The sequence below is a fragment of the Pan paniscus genome, chromosome 12, assembly GCF_029289425.2.
Source record: "Pan paniscus chromosome 12, NHGRI_mPanPan1-v2.0_pri, whole genome shotgun sequence".
Classification (NCBI taxonomy): domain Eukaryota; kingdom Metazoa; phylum Chordata; class Mammalia; order Primates; family Hominidae; genus Pan; species Pan paniscus.
The window spans coordinates 29,726,747-29,739,049 of NC_073261.2; the positions used below are offsets into that span (position 1 = coordinate 29,726,747).

Sequence of the window (12,303 nt, forward strand, 5' to 3'; positions counted from 1 at the left end):
TCTTTAAATTTTTGCATTTCAACTTTTTTGGAATAACTTTTTTTGTTTTCAAATGTATATCCACTAAATATAATTTGTTTTCTTTTAATATCTACATTGTCACAACCTGGCTACCGGATACCATGTTAGGCTGTTTTCTTTGCCTCTTCTGCATTCTCCCCTGACATCCTTGAAAGCACTCTTGCATTCTTACCCTGTTTCCATGCTTGCAGACCCATCCTGGTTTTTATTTTCCTATCTGATGATGTGGAATTAGCTATGTCTTAAGATCCTAGTTCCTTTCACGAGGAGTTGTTTTAGAGACTTCAAAATTTGGGTGTCTATGAGGGTTAGTGATGGACAAAAGTGTTCCTGTTGTTTTTGGGAAATGGTCATTGATTGTTTTTTTTTTCCAATTTAACCAGTCATGTTGCTCTACTCTCCTTTTCAGTGAGATTTCATTGATGGCTAAGACTTTGCTCTGTGTTGGTGAACTCCAGCTCACTAAAGTGAAGTTCTAATAGGACTGGAGTTTTATAGGGAAACTGGGTAGCCTGAATTTCTTACTTAAAGGAGAATGTGAAAAGTGTTGTGGGCTAGGGAAAGAGTTTGCCAACTAGTTTATCTCTTGCTTTATGCTGTGGCAGATGGCCAGTCATGGCTTGAATTTACCCCTTTGTTTGTCCTGGCAAGCTTGTGTGTAGAGAGGCTTCTGTTGGCAGCTTGGTTGCTGTTTCAAAGTACCAAAAATTTTGAAAAACATTCTTCACAAATCCTGTGTGTGAGTTGTGGAAAAAGGAGGTAAATGTTCCAGGAAATCTCATACTCCTGAACTGGATGTCCAGTGGTTGGCTACCATGTTAGGTTTTTCCCTTCTACTGGGTTGTTCTTTCATTAAGTTGGTGTAAGTTAAACTTAAAAACTTGAACTTCAAGACTTGTAAAATGTCTTATTTTTGTTGCGCCTCATAATATGCATTTATCTCGTTGCCTCTTTTGTAATTCTGCAACATTCTCCCTAAAATAGACAAAATCTATCCTTTGTCCATTCCTGTTTTCCCCTTTTTAAATCAGCAATAAAATCCCATTTGTTTGCAGACAGTTGTGCAGAGAAATAATAGAACTGATTGGACCTCCATTATTGCTGTATGGTGCTGTCATTTCAGGGGAAATAAGCCTGTAGCTTATAAACTGAAAACAAGCTTAGAGTTGGTGTTTGGGAGCAGTGAAGAGTACCCTTTGTAGACCGCCTTTTTCTCCGTGGTCTCATTTAGTCCACACTACAGCTCTAGGGAAGGAAGTGAGTATTAATATCCCTGTTTGACATGAAGACACTCAGGCAATTAGCAAAGTACTTAATCCAGCTATATGAGATGACTAGAAAGTGACTTCAGAAAGAAGGTCTGAACCTAGGTGTGTCTGACTCCATGGGGTGTACAGCCTGAATCGGCTCTCAGGGAATGCCCACTGCCTCCAGGGCAGTAGAGCCGTGTTCTCTGGATGAGTCCTCCACAGATGAGCTTCTGGGATGCTCACATTGTCTGTCACCCAATGTGATTTCTTTGTATACTTTTTACAAAACTGTATCTTCTTAGCTAGTATTTAATTATATTCTCACCCTATTGTTTATGTTGCATTTCTTTTTAAGTGCACAGTTTCAATTTAAGAAAGCTGGCAAAAAACTAGTTTAACCTGATGGTTAAACAACCAGTTTAACCGTTGTTTTTAGGTTGAAAAATCAGTTCACGCTGCCATTAGTTAAAGGATACTTCAATCATGCAAAAATCTGTTGTTTACTCCAGCAACGTTCACTTTAAATGGAAGCATCTACATTACTGGTTGCTGGTATTTCTGGAAGAGGCACGTGTTAACTGGAGTGAGGCAGTGGATCTTTGTTTTGTTACTAAGTGTAACTGCTGAAGTGTCTTCCTAGCAAAATGTGTGCCAAAGTTTATGGCAGGTATAACTTTTTTTTTCTAGAAATAATTACACATAATGTTAGACTTTAGGATTTCAGGTTTATTGTTTTGATGCAGAGGAGGGTACTTATAAATCTCATGGCTTTTCATTAAAATAAAATACATCATCAACGAGTATATCTAATTAGTAAATCTCATTAATCTTATAATATTTTCCTTTTATCACGGACCTGAAAAGCAGCTTGTTGTCAGCTGTGCTCACTGGCGGGGTGTGGTGGCTCATGCCTGTAATCCCAGCACTTTGGGAGGCCAAGGTGGGAGGATCCCATAAGACCAGGAGTTCGAGACCAGCCTGGGCAACATAGTGAGACCCATCTCTTAAAAAAAAAAAACTGAGCTCACTAAAATACCCCTAACATTGACTGCATCATAGGGAAGGATGTCGTAGGCTTAACTTAGATATTTTGGTCTATTACAGTTGATTAAAGTAAACTTGAGGCAACTGGCAACAAATTTATAAATAGCCAGAAAATGTAGATTCACAGTGTGGAACTTAAGTTACTTTGAAACCATTTTCTAAAAGCGAGTCCTGTTGAGGGTTAGGTATGTTGTGGAATGGTGGAATTCAAACAGATGTCTCACTGTTTGGATTCAGTCATAGAGAAGATCCAGAAAGAACTCCGGAGATTACACATGAGCAGCCTTGCTCTGGAATGGTAGGATTTGGTCCCTTCTCAGAAGGGACAGGCAGGGTGGTTGTGGAAGTGATTGACCTCTCCAGATGCTGTTCATGGTTTTCTTTTCCTGAGGAATAATGGCTGTGCTATCACTGGGGAGACGCTAGAGTCTGGAGACCTTGGTTCTCTTGTAGCTTGCTCTTTCATCTTGGGAGGGTCATTTTAGCTCTCATGAGACTGGTATGATTTTTTTCTCCCCTCTCATTCCGCTGTTGATTGTAGAGGAGCTGTAACATCGGAAGAAGTGCTAGGAGGTAAAATAAAGGCAGATACCATTATGATTGTTATTAAAGGACGAGAAAGTGGCTATTGCAGATGGCAGAGCTTGACATTTGGGGACAGATATTCATTGGGTGTTTTGTGAGCATGAGCACTTATAAAAAGAAGCAGTGATTGCTAGCAGCCAGCAAAAATAAACTAGGCTAGAGTTTAAACAATGAGCTTCTTAAGGAGGCAGAAGCCATGCCTGCACGCCACCCTACCCCATTTAAATTTTTAAAAATTATACAGAAAAGTATACTAAATGATACAGAAACACCTATATTCCTATTACTCAGATTTTTCATTTTTTAAAAAAATGGAGACAGGGTCTCTCTCTGTTGCCCAGGCTGGAGTGCAATGACGTGATCTCAGCTCACTGTACCTCTGCCTCCCAGGTTCAAGTGATTCACGTGCCTCAGCCTTCCAAGCAGCTGGGACTACAGGCACCCGCCACCACACCCAGCTAATTTTGTATTTTAGTAGAGATGGGGTTTTACCATGTTGGCCAGGATGGTCTCAAACTTCTGAGCTCAAGTGATCTGCCTGCCTTGGCCTCCCAAAGTGCTGGGATAACAGGCATAAGCCACCGTGCCCAGCCCAGATTTTTAATATTTACTTCTAGTCTTTTTTTTTTTTTTTTTTTCATTTTTAATGAAGAAAGCATGGCAGATCTCCCTAAAGTCTCCCAGCCAGTTTCCATCTCTGCTGCCCTGCCTAGACTGAGGCAAACCACCTCATGTTGTGTACTGCTGTAGTGCATTTTTATATGTTGATTTATGGATGTGAATATTCACTTTTTATGTATGTATATATGTACGTATATAATTTTATGTATCTAAAACATTTACACAGATAGCATTATGCCATGTATATTCTACAACCTTTTTTTTTTTTAAATTCATATCAGGCCGGGCACAGTGGCTCAATGCCTATAATCCCAGCACTTTGGGAGGCCGACGCGGGTGGATCATGAGGTCAGGAGATCGAGACCATCCTGGCCAACATGGTGAAACCCCGTCTCTACTAAAAATACACAAATTAGCTGGGCATGGTGGTGGGCGCCTGTAGTCCCAGCTACTCGGGATGCTGAGGCAGCAGAATCACTTGAACCTGGAGGCAGAGGTTGCAGTGAGCTGAGATCATAAAAAAAAATTAAAAAAAAAAAAAAAAAAAAAACACGTCATTTTGATACTTCTGGGGAGGGACACACCTCAGTGGCCCCTCCTCTACCATTTTTGCTGATGTCACTCTGAAGCCATTTTTTACACCATTCCGTTCTCTAGTTCCTAGCAAGATTCTGGTCCAAATTCATCCAAACTGGCTATTGTCTAGAATTTTCATTCTTCTTCACTCAAAAGCTTAACTTTTAGGGTTTAGGTCATGACATAAAAGAGTAGAAATAGCTTTTTTGTCCCTACATACATGGTGGATAGCATTTAGGGCACAATATCAAAACCTCTGTGTTACTATTTTTATAAATCGGTTCAGCGTCTGCATTGGTTTTCTCATTTTCAGTGTTTGGGTACACTGAGCTGTGTTCAATAATGGGAATTTTATTGTTAGTTGATTTTCATTAAGTTCGGACTACTCCACAATCACCTAATCAATTGTTCCACTATAGATACTTTTAAAATGGACAATATTAATTTCCTCTGTAGCTAGGGTGATCATATGATTTACTGTCCAGAGCAGGGCACTTGAGAGTAAAGGGAGTACTGTTGACAGTCATGCTGGGGTAACAGTTATAAATTGGAACCGTCCTAGGCAAAGACAGCATGCAGTCACTCTGTTCATGAAGTGAGAGGCGGTGGTAGAGAATGACTGGCCATGATCAGGTGGAACAAGGAACCTGAATGCTGCTGCTGAACTCGCTTAGGCATGCTGGTGAATGAAGCTCCCTGCGATCTAGAACCATCATTCAAGATCATTATGACCTCTGTACCTGACAGAGTCCACAATCCAATAAATTAATCACACCTGTGAAACCTGCACAGCATTGCAATCCGTGCTTAAAATGGGGAGAGGGCAAGCATTTCCGGAGGTGGTGGCAGGCATTTGCTGGGGCAGTAATGAAAGGTAATCTTTCAGTGTGCTGATTAAGATCTAGAAGCTCAATAAACCCTCTTCTCAGGGGAGCTTCTTGGAATCAAGGTAAGTAACTTGGGTTTCCTTATCGGAAAGCTAGGGTTAATGATAAGGTAGAAATGCAGCACTCCAGATGTCCTCCTGTCACCTGCCTTAAGGGATGTTTGTTCCCACATGTCAGTTGTGCCTCTGGTGTACTCTCCAGAAGCATATTTGCTCAGCTGTGGAGGAGTAATTGAACATTGACCTTATTGGTCTCAGCACATAAACTACTGCAATAACAAATTTGATCTTGAGGGAAATTTGCTAATCCTAGTTACAGGATATTAGTGGTTTATTGGCATAGTACTTTTTTTTTTTTAATTGACACAGGATCTGGCTCTGTTGCCCAGGCTATAGTGCAGTGGCGTGATCATGGTTCACTGCAACCTCTGCCTCCTGGGCTCAAGCCATCCTCCCACCTTAGCCTCCCAAGTAGCTGGGACTATGCAGGTACATGCCACCATGCCTGGCTAATTTTTTTTTTTTTAAGACGGGGTCTCGCTCTGTCCCAAGCTGGAGGACTGTGGTATGATCACTGCTCACTGCAGCCTCGGGCTCCTGAGCTCAAGTTGTCCTCCCACTTCAGCTTCCCAAGTAGCTGGGACCACAGAGCATGCCACCGCACCCTGCTAAGTTTTGTATTTTTTGGAGGGTAGAGATGGGGCCATGCTATGTTGCCCAGGCTGAATGGCTAATTTTTGTAGTGTTTGTAGATATAGGGTTTTGCCATGTTGCTCAGACTGGTCTCAAACTCCTGAGTTCAAGCAATCCACCTGCCTTGGCCTCCCAAAGTGCTGGGATTACAGATGTAAGTGACTGCTTACATAGAGCTTTTACACTTTTTACGTAGGCCGGCATAGTGCTTTTGATCTGAAGTAGCTTTCTTCGTATTGCTGCTTTTTCTCTCTTCAGCTCAGTTATTTATTCATTCACCTAGTGTTTATTGAGCATGTAGTAGGTGGTGATCCACTAGGCACTGGCGATCTCATGGTAAACAAGATAGGTAATGTCCTTGCCATACAGACCCTACTTACAGAGATGCTAAGTTGGAGGATGTTACACAGTCGTAGTTGAGCAACTAGGCAGACTGAGTTATTTCAGAGAGGGATGAATACTGACAACCAAACAAGCTAAGGCGATGACAAGTGACTGAGGTGGGAATGACGGCTGTTTAGATGCGAGTGGTCACAGAATGCCTCTCTGAGGAGGTGACAGTTGAACTGAGACCTAAATAATAAGAAGCCAGAGAGTTGGAGTGAAGAGGGGTCCTGGCAGTATCACAGCAAGTACAAAAGTCCTGAGGCCAGATGAGTGTGGCACATCAGGAGAGTGTAAAAGGAAGCTAGTGTGGCTAAAGCATTGTTAGGGGTAGGGAGTGTTGGGGGTGTGGTGGGAGATAAAGTTGGAAAAGCAAGCAGGGGCCAGGTCACACTGGATATGGAGGCCACAGGGACACCTTTGGATTTTATTCCTCAGTGGGAAGCTTTATGCCCAGGGTGTACCATAGTCTGATTGACATTTTTCAGAGATTCCTCTGCCTTTAAGGAGGTGTTCTTTATCCAGTTGAGGAAGTTCCCCTCTGTTCCTAGTTTGTAGAAAGTCATTACTTTTTCATATATTTTTTTCTACTACTTTTTCTCTATTTCCTTCTGTGAACGCTTGGGGGTATCCTATACTCTGGGGCCTCTCTGTTCAGTCTGTTCAGTTTGTTCAGTTTTCCTCAATCTTTTTTCCCTCTGTTCTTCAGACTCGATAATTTCTATTAATCTAACATCAAGTTCACTGATTCTTCTGTTCTTCTGCCATCGGAAATCTGCTGCTGAGCCTCTCTAGTGAATTTTAATTTTAGTTGCTGTAACAACTAAATTCCATTGTGTTTTATATTTCCTGTCTCTTCATTTTCTCTATTCATTGAGTCAATTTCCTCACATGGTCCTTTAGTTCTTTAAACTTGGCTTTATTAGTTCTTTTAACTTATTTATAGTAACTGTTTCGAAGTCTTCATCTGCTAAATCCAGCATCTGGGAATACTCAGAGACCACTTCCATTGACTGCTGGAATTTTATTTTTCCCCCGAGTATGAGTCCTGGTTTCTTTTTTCTTTGCTGTCTTGTGAATTTTTGTTGACCACCATATATTTTAGGTAATATATTGATGCAGTTCTGGATTCTTTACATTTTAACTCAAGTGGATGGTGATTGTTTTATTTGCTGTTTGTTTAAGTAACTGGACTGGACTAAATCTCAAGTCTGTCTCTCCGGCTGTATCTGACTCTGGATGTCTCTGTACTTCCGTTTTGATTAGTTTTTATTTTTAAGCCTGGTTTCCTAGAGAGGTTGCCCCTGTGTCTGCATAGCATAGTGTTCAGTAAAGATTGGTCAGTGCTTGTAGTCAAACACCTCGAGCCGGTAGGGCTCCCTTCTCTGCTCAGGACCTGTTGGACTGTGGAGCACACGGTACTGCAAGCTGTTTGCGAGTGCGCCCCAGCTGTACTTTGCCCTGGTCTCCTTTTACAGCTCCTCTGTGTGTGTGCATGCATGGGCTCTAATGACCAGGTGTGCATGGGTGGTGTGGGCCTGCACTGCTGTCTGCTGTGCATGCTCAGAGCCTCCAGTCCACCTGAGATGTGTGAAGGGCTTTATAAGCCCCCTACAGCCATCTCATTTTCAAGGCCTCCCTATTAAGTCTCCAGCTGGTGTGCCAGTCCATTGCTTGTCCCAGATAGAACAGCAGCCTCATGGCAGCAGGCCTCTGGCCCTCCGTGCTGCTTGCCTGCCTCTGGGCTTGCTGCTCTCACTGACAACACTGCAAATCCAATGAGTCCCTGCCAGCAGTGGCAGTGAGTTTGCTAGTTTTCAAGGCCTGCCCCACGCCTGTTAAACTTCTGAATTGACAGAGCTGAGGGCAGGGCAGATGAGGGCAGCTCTTGGCAGGAAAAGTCACAGACTTGTGCTGTTCTCACCTGGAGTCCAGTGGGTTTCATGAATAAACACTTCTCAGTTTGTTGAATGTCTTGCCTGCTTTCCAGAGCACCAACTAGGTTGTTTTTGACTCTTGACCAGCTTTATAGTTGCTTTGTGGGAAGAGGATTTGTGAGCCTTCTCACTCTGTTATGCTAGAAGTTAGACATCCCCTGGGAAGTTCTTGAACGTGCCCCTACGTAATTCTGATTGGCAGCCAGGGTTAGGCACCAGCACACCTGGGACTCTTTGAGCTGTAAATATACACACACAACATCAGGGCATAAGAAAGTTTTTGCCATATTGACTTTCTAAAAAGAAGAGTCTTGAATGTTTCAGGTGTTATAAATAAGGACCTAATTTTAAAATAGGACCTAACAAGGGTCTAGAATGTAGACCTAGCCTCTGCCAAATTGGTCAGCACCTTTCTTGCTGATATGTTAAAGTTGGCCGATTTAGACCTTGCACTTGGCATGGTATTATTTTATGTTCAGCTTAGTTGGCTAGCATCCATTTCCTGAAACAGACTCCTAATCTAATTTTTCCAGGTTGGAAAGCTTCTTAAGCAGTACATGTGCTGTGCTCAGAGGTTGTCTGGAATCTGTTTGAGGTATTCTTAACTCTGAAAGGATATTATTCATGGCCGACAAATGAGAGGGGACTACATTGAGAACATTGGGTTATTACAGAACATTAACTGATTTTTCTGTGCTGCTTCAGAAACATTACTAATCAGGTTTTGGGGATGTGAGTAATTGTCCAGTTCTAGACCCATTGTGCAATGGATACAGTGGATAAAGTTGCACTGGACTCTGAAACCAGTAGTGGACAAGAATAGCATAAAAAAGAGACTAATAGATCAGCCTTACCTAATAGGATGAAATCTTAAATAAAATACCAATGAACTAAATCTTTAGAGCAGTGTTAAACATTTTTGGTATATTTTCTTTCATTTTTTCTGGATTAGTGGTTCTGAGCATGTGATCCAAGGACCTGTGGGGATCTCTAGACCCTTTCAGGAGGTTCATGAAGTGAAGACCATTTTTATAATAGGCTTTTCCACTCTCATAAGAAATAGCAGAAGCAGATGAGAACTCAGCTGTATTCTGTTCAGCTGAATTAAAGAGATGTGAGCAAATGTCACTCTTTTCACTAATTTTTTTTAGAAAACAATTATTTTTAATAAAATGCATTATTTATGCTAACATGTAATAGATTGTTTTTTTTTTTTTTTTTGAGACAGAGTCTTGCTCTTGTTCCCCAGACTGGAGTGTAGTGGCGCCATCTCAGCTCACTGCAACCTCCGCCTCCCGGGTTCAAGCGATTCTCCTGCCTCAGCCTCCTGAGTAGCTGGGATTACAGGTGCCCGCCACCACGCCTGGCTAATTTTTGTACTTTTAGTAGAGATGGGGTTTTGCCATGTTAGCCAGGCTGGTCTCAAACTGCTGACCTCAGGTAATCCGCCTCCCTTGGCCTTCCAAAGTGCTGGGATTACACGCATGAGCCACCACGCCCAGCCAACATGTAATAGACTTTTAAATGAATTTTAAATACATCTTTAAAAAGTTAATTGGTTTTGATTTGCAATATGGTAAATGTTGATTGATATAATTCACATAAACAAAAGGTCTTTGGGGGTGTCTAATTTTGAAGACAGTGTAAAGGGGTTCTGAGACCTACCTTACAGATAGATAGACAGATAGATAATGCAATATATACTAATATAATATAGAGTATATACTAATATGATATCATATATAGTAAATACTCATATGGTATTTATAGTATATATGAATATATTATATAGAGTGTATATTATATATATAGTCAACTAAAGAAAAAAATCAAGCTTTTAAAGAATTAAAGTTAATTTTACTCGGAAGTCTTGCTAAGGACTGTAGCCCGAGGCTGGTAGCCCGGGAGTGGTCCTTTGGAGAGGTCTTGTGAGATGGCCCCTGCACAGTGTCCCAGCCACTGCTTATATGCAGGTAGTGCAGGACCATTCCAGGTAAAATCATATCACACTTGCTCAGAAAGTTCCATAAAAGCGGAATCATGAGGTTTGGGTATAAGAGGATATCTGGTTATAGCTTGCAGAAGCATACTCACTAACCCCGTCAGATGTTATCTCACGTGCAGAAAAAGGCAAGGACGGGTCACGTATCCTATAAGAAACATCGTGACTCAGGCAAGAGATGTGGTGGGCCATGTGCTCCACCCTATTTTGTCTTCAAAACATTCTTCCAGGGAGCATTTTGTCACATACTCGGGGTTCAAGCGGAAATGGCAAACATGGCTTCCTATGTTTGCTAATTTGTCTCACAGTACTACATATGTGTCTCCCTCAAAAAATGGGATTGACCTCATACTGCGCATATTGTATAATGTACATTTTTTGCTTAATATCACAAATGTTTCCCATACCATGAATTGTAGTGGGTCCATAATATTCCATTTTACAATTACCATAATTAGCTTAATCTTATAAGTAATGGTATAACAAATTTTATGCATATTATTGATCAATTTTTAAATAATTTTTTTTAGTTTAAGAGGATTTGCCTCTTGTTACTTATTGCTTGGCATTCTGTAAGGCAATGGCATTTAGGGGGAAAAAAAAAAGACTAAAATATGATTCCTGCTGTGCAGAAAAGAGTTAACATGGCAAATCTGAGACTGCTAATTTTCAGAAAGCCTGGCTTGAAAGGCTGGTCCTCGGCTGGCCTCTGGGAATTTGGCTGATAAACCCTGATAATAACCTTTCCCTATATGGGAAGAGTGGCTCAGTGTGCCTAAACTATTTGTACAAGTTGTGTGGTTATGCTGAACACCTGGTTTCCTTATTGGAGTCTGAAATTTTGGTATGTACTAGGCAGCGGGTGCCTATGTGACCAGCCCGCAGTAACAGCCTTTGACATTGAGTCTCCAATGAGCTTTCCTGGTAGACAACACAACACATTGCACGTGTTGTCAGCACTCGCTACTGTGGGAAGGAAGTGTGTCCTGTGTCACTGCATACCTGGTTTCTTCCAAACTTCTCTCCGTGTGTCTTTTCCCTGTGCTGCAACTCAATGGTGAGTCCTGTGAGTCCTTCAAGTGAATCACTGAACCTGGGGATAGTCTTAGGAACTCCTGACAAACCTGCTGTCAAGGAACTCATAGCTGAGGAGGGAAAAAGAGATAAGTATGTAATTATAGTACAGTTTGTGTTGATATGAAATAGTGTAGTTAACAAGATAGAAAGGAGCTAAAGAGAGGATAGAGGTCAGAGAAAACTTCACAGGAAGACAACGAAAGAGTATTTTGAAGGATGCATGGAATTTTTTCCAGTAAAGAAAGAGAAGGTGGATCTGGTAGGCAGACAGCATGAACGTAGAGCAATGAAACTCATAGTAAGTGGGCTTGGAGCACTCCGAGCAGCTTGGTAATGCTGAAGCAAGAAAGATCCTGGGCAACGTGAGGAGATCATGTTGGAGAGTTAAGTAGGTAGTCATTGAAGGGTTTCCAGTTAGAAATGTAAGGTGCAGAGGATAATGAAGGGGAAAATGAAAAGGCATGGATAACAGTTTCGTGTTCCTGGTCAGGAGATGAATAAAAGGAGGGTTGATACTGGGATCTGTGTAAAGAAGAGAGGATTAATGAGCATTAATGTAAGCAAATGTGAGGAGATTTCAGAGCATATTTATTTATTTTTAATTAATTTTATTTTTTGAGACGGAGTCTTGCTCTATTGCCCAGGCTGCAGTGTAGTGATGCAATCTCAGCTCACTGCAACCTCTGCCACCTGGGTTCAAGTGATTTTTTTCTGCCTCAGCCTCCCAAGTAGCTGGGATTACAGGCGCACATCACCACACCTGGCTAATTTCTGTATTTTTAGTAGAGATGGGTTTTCACCGTGTTGGCCAGGCTGGTCTTGAAACTCTTGGCCTCAAATGATCTGCCTCTCTTAGCCTCCCAAAGTGCTGGAATTTTTTTATAGGCATGAGCCACCACACCCAGCCAGCTTATCACTACTTCTGGTTCTTCTGCACTTGAATCATCAAATGCAAATGTCAGTTTTTGAAAACTGACAGCTAACAATTTTGAAGAGAATGGCCATCTTTTCAGTTGTAAAACATTTTATTAGGTTTATAAACAGCAATTAGAATGATCAAGTCAATGAAAAATTTTTTAATATTCGCTCTCTTTCTAATCACTTTTGTGTGTACATCAACCTTTAGCATTTGTCTTCTTATGAACCCATCCAGTTAATCTTGTTGTATGAATACACAGTAGACAAAAGAGTACTGTTACACATCCTCTTAGTAAGGCAGTGTTCTGG

At 41.4% G+C, this 12,303-nt stretch overlaps 1 protein-coding gene across 4 annotated transcripts in view; it reads left to right on the forward strand.

Moving 5' to 3' along the window:
• MGAT4A (alpha-1,3-mannosyl-glycoprotein 4-beta-N-acetylglucosaminyltransferase A) overlaps window positions 1-12,303 on the forward strand; it is a 119,537-nt gene that overhangs the window by 20,777 nt on the left and 86,457 nt on the right. The window lies entirely within an intron of this gene.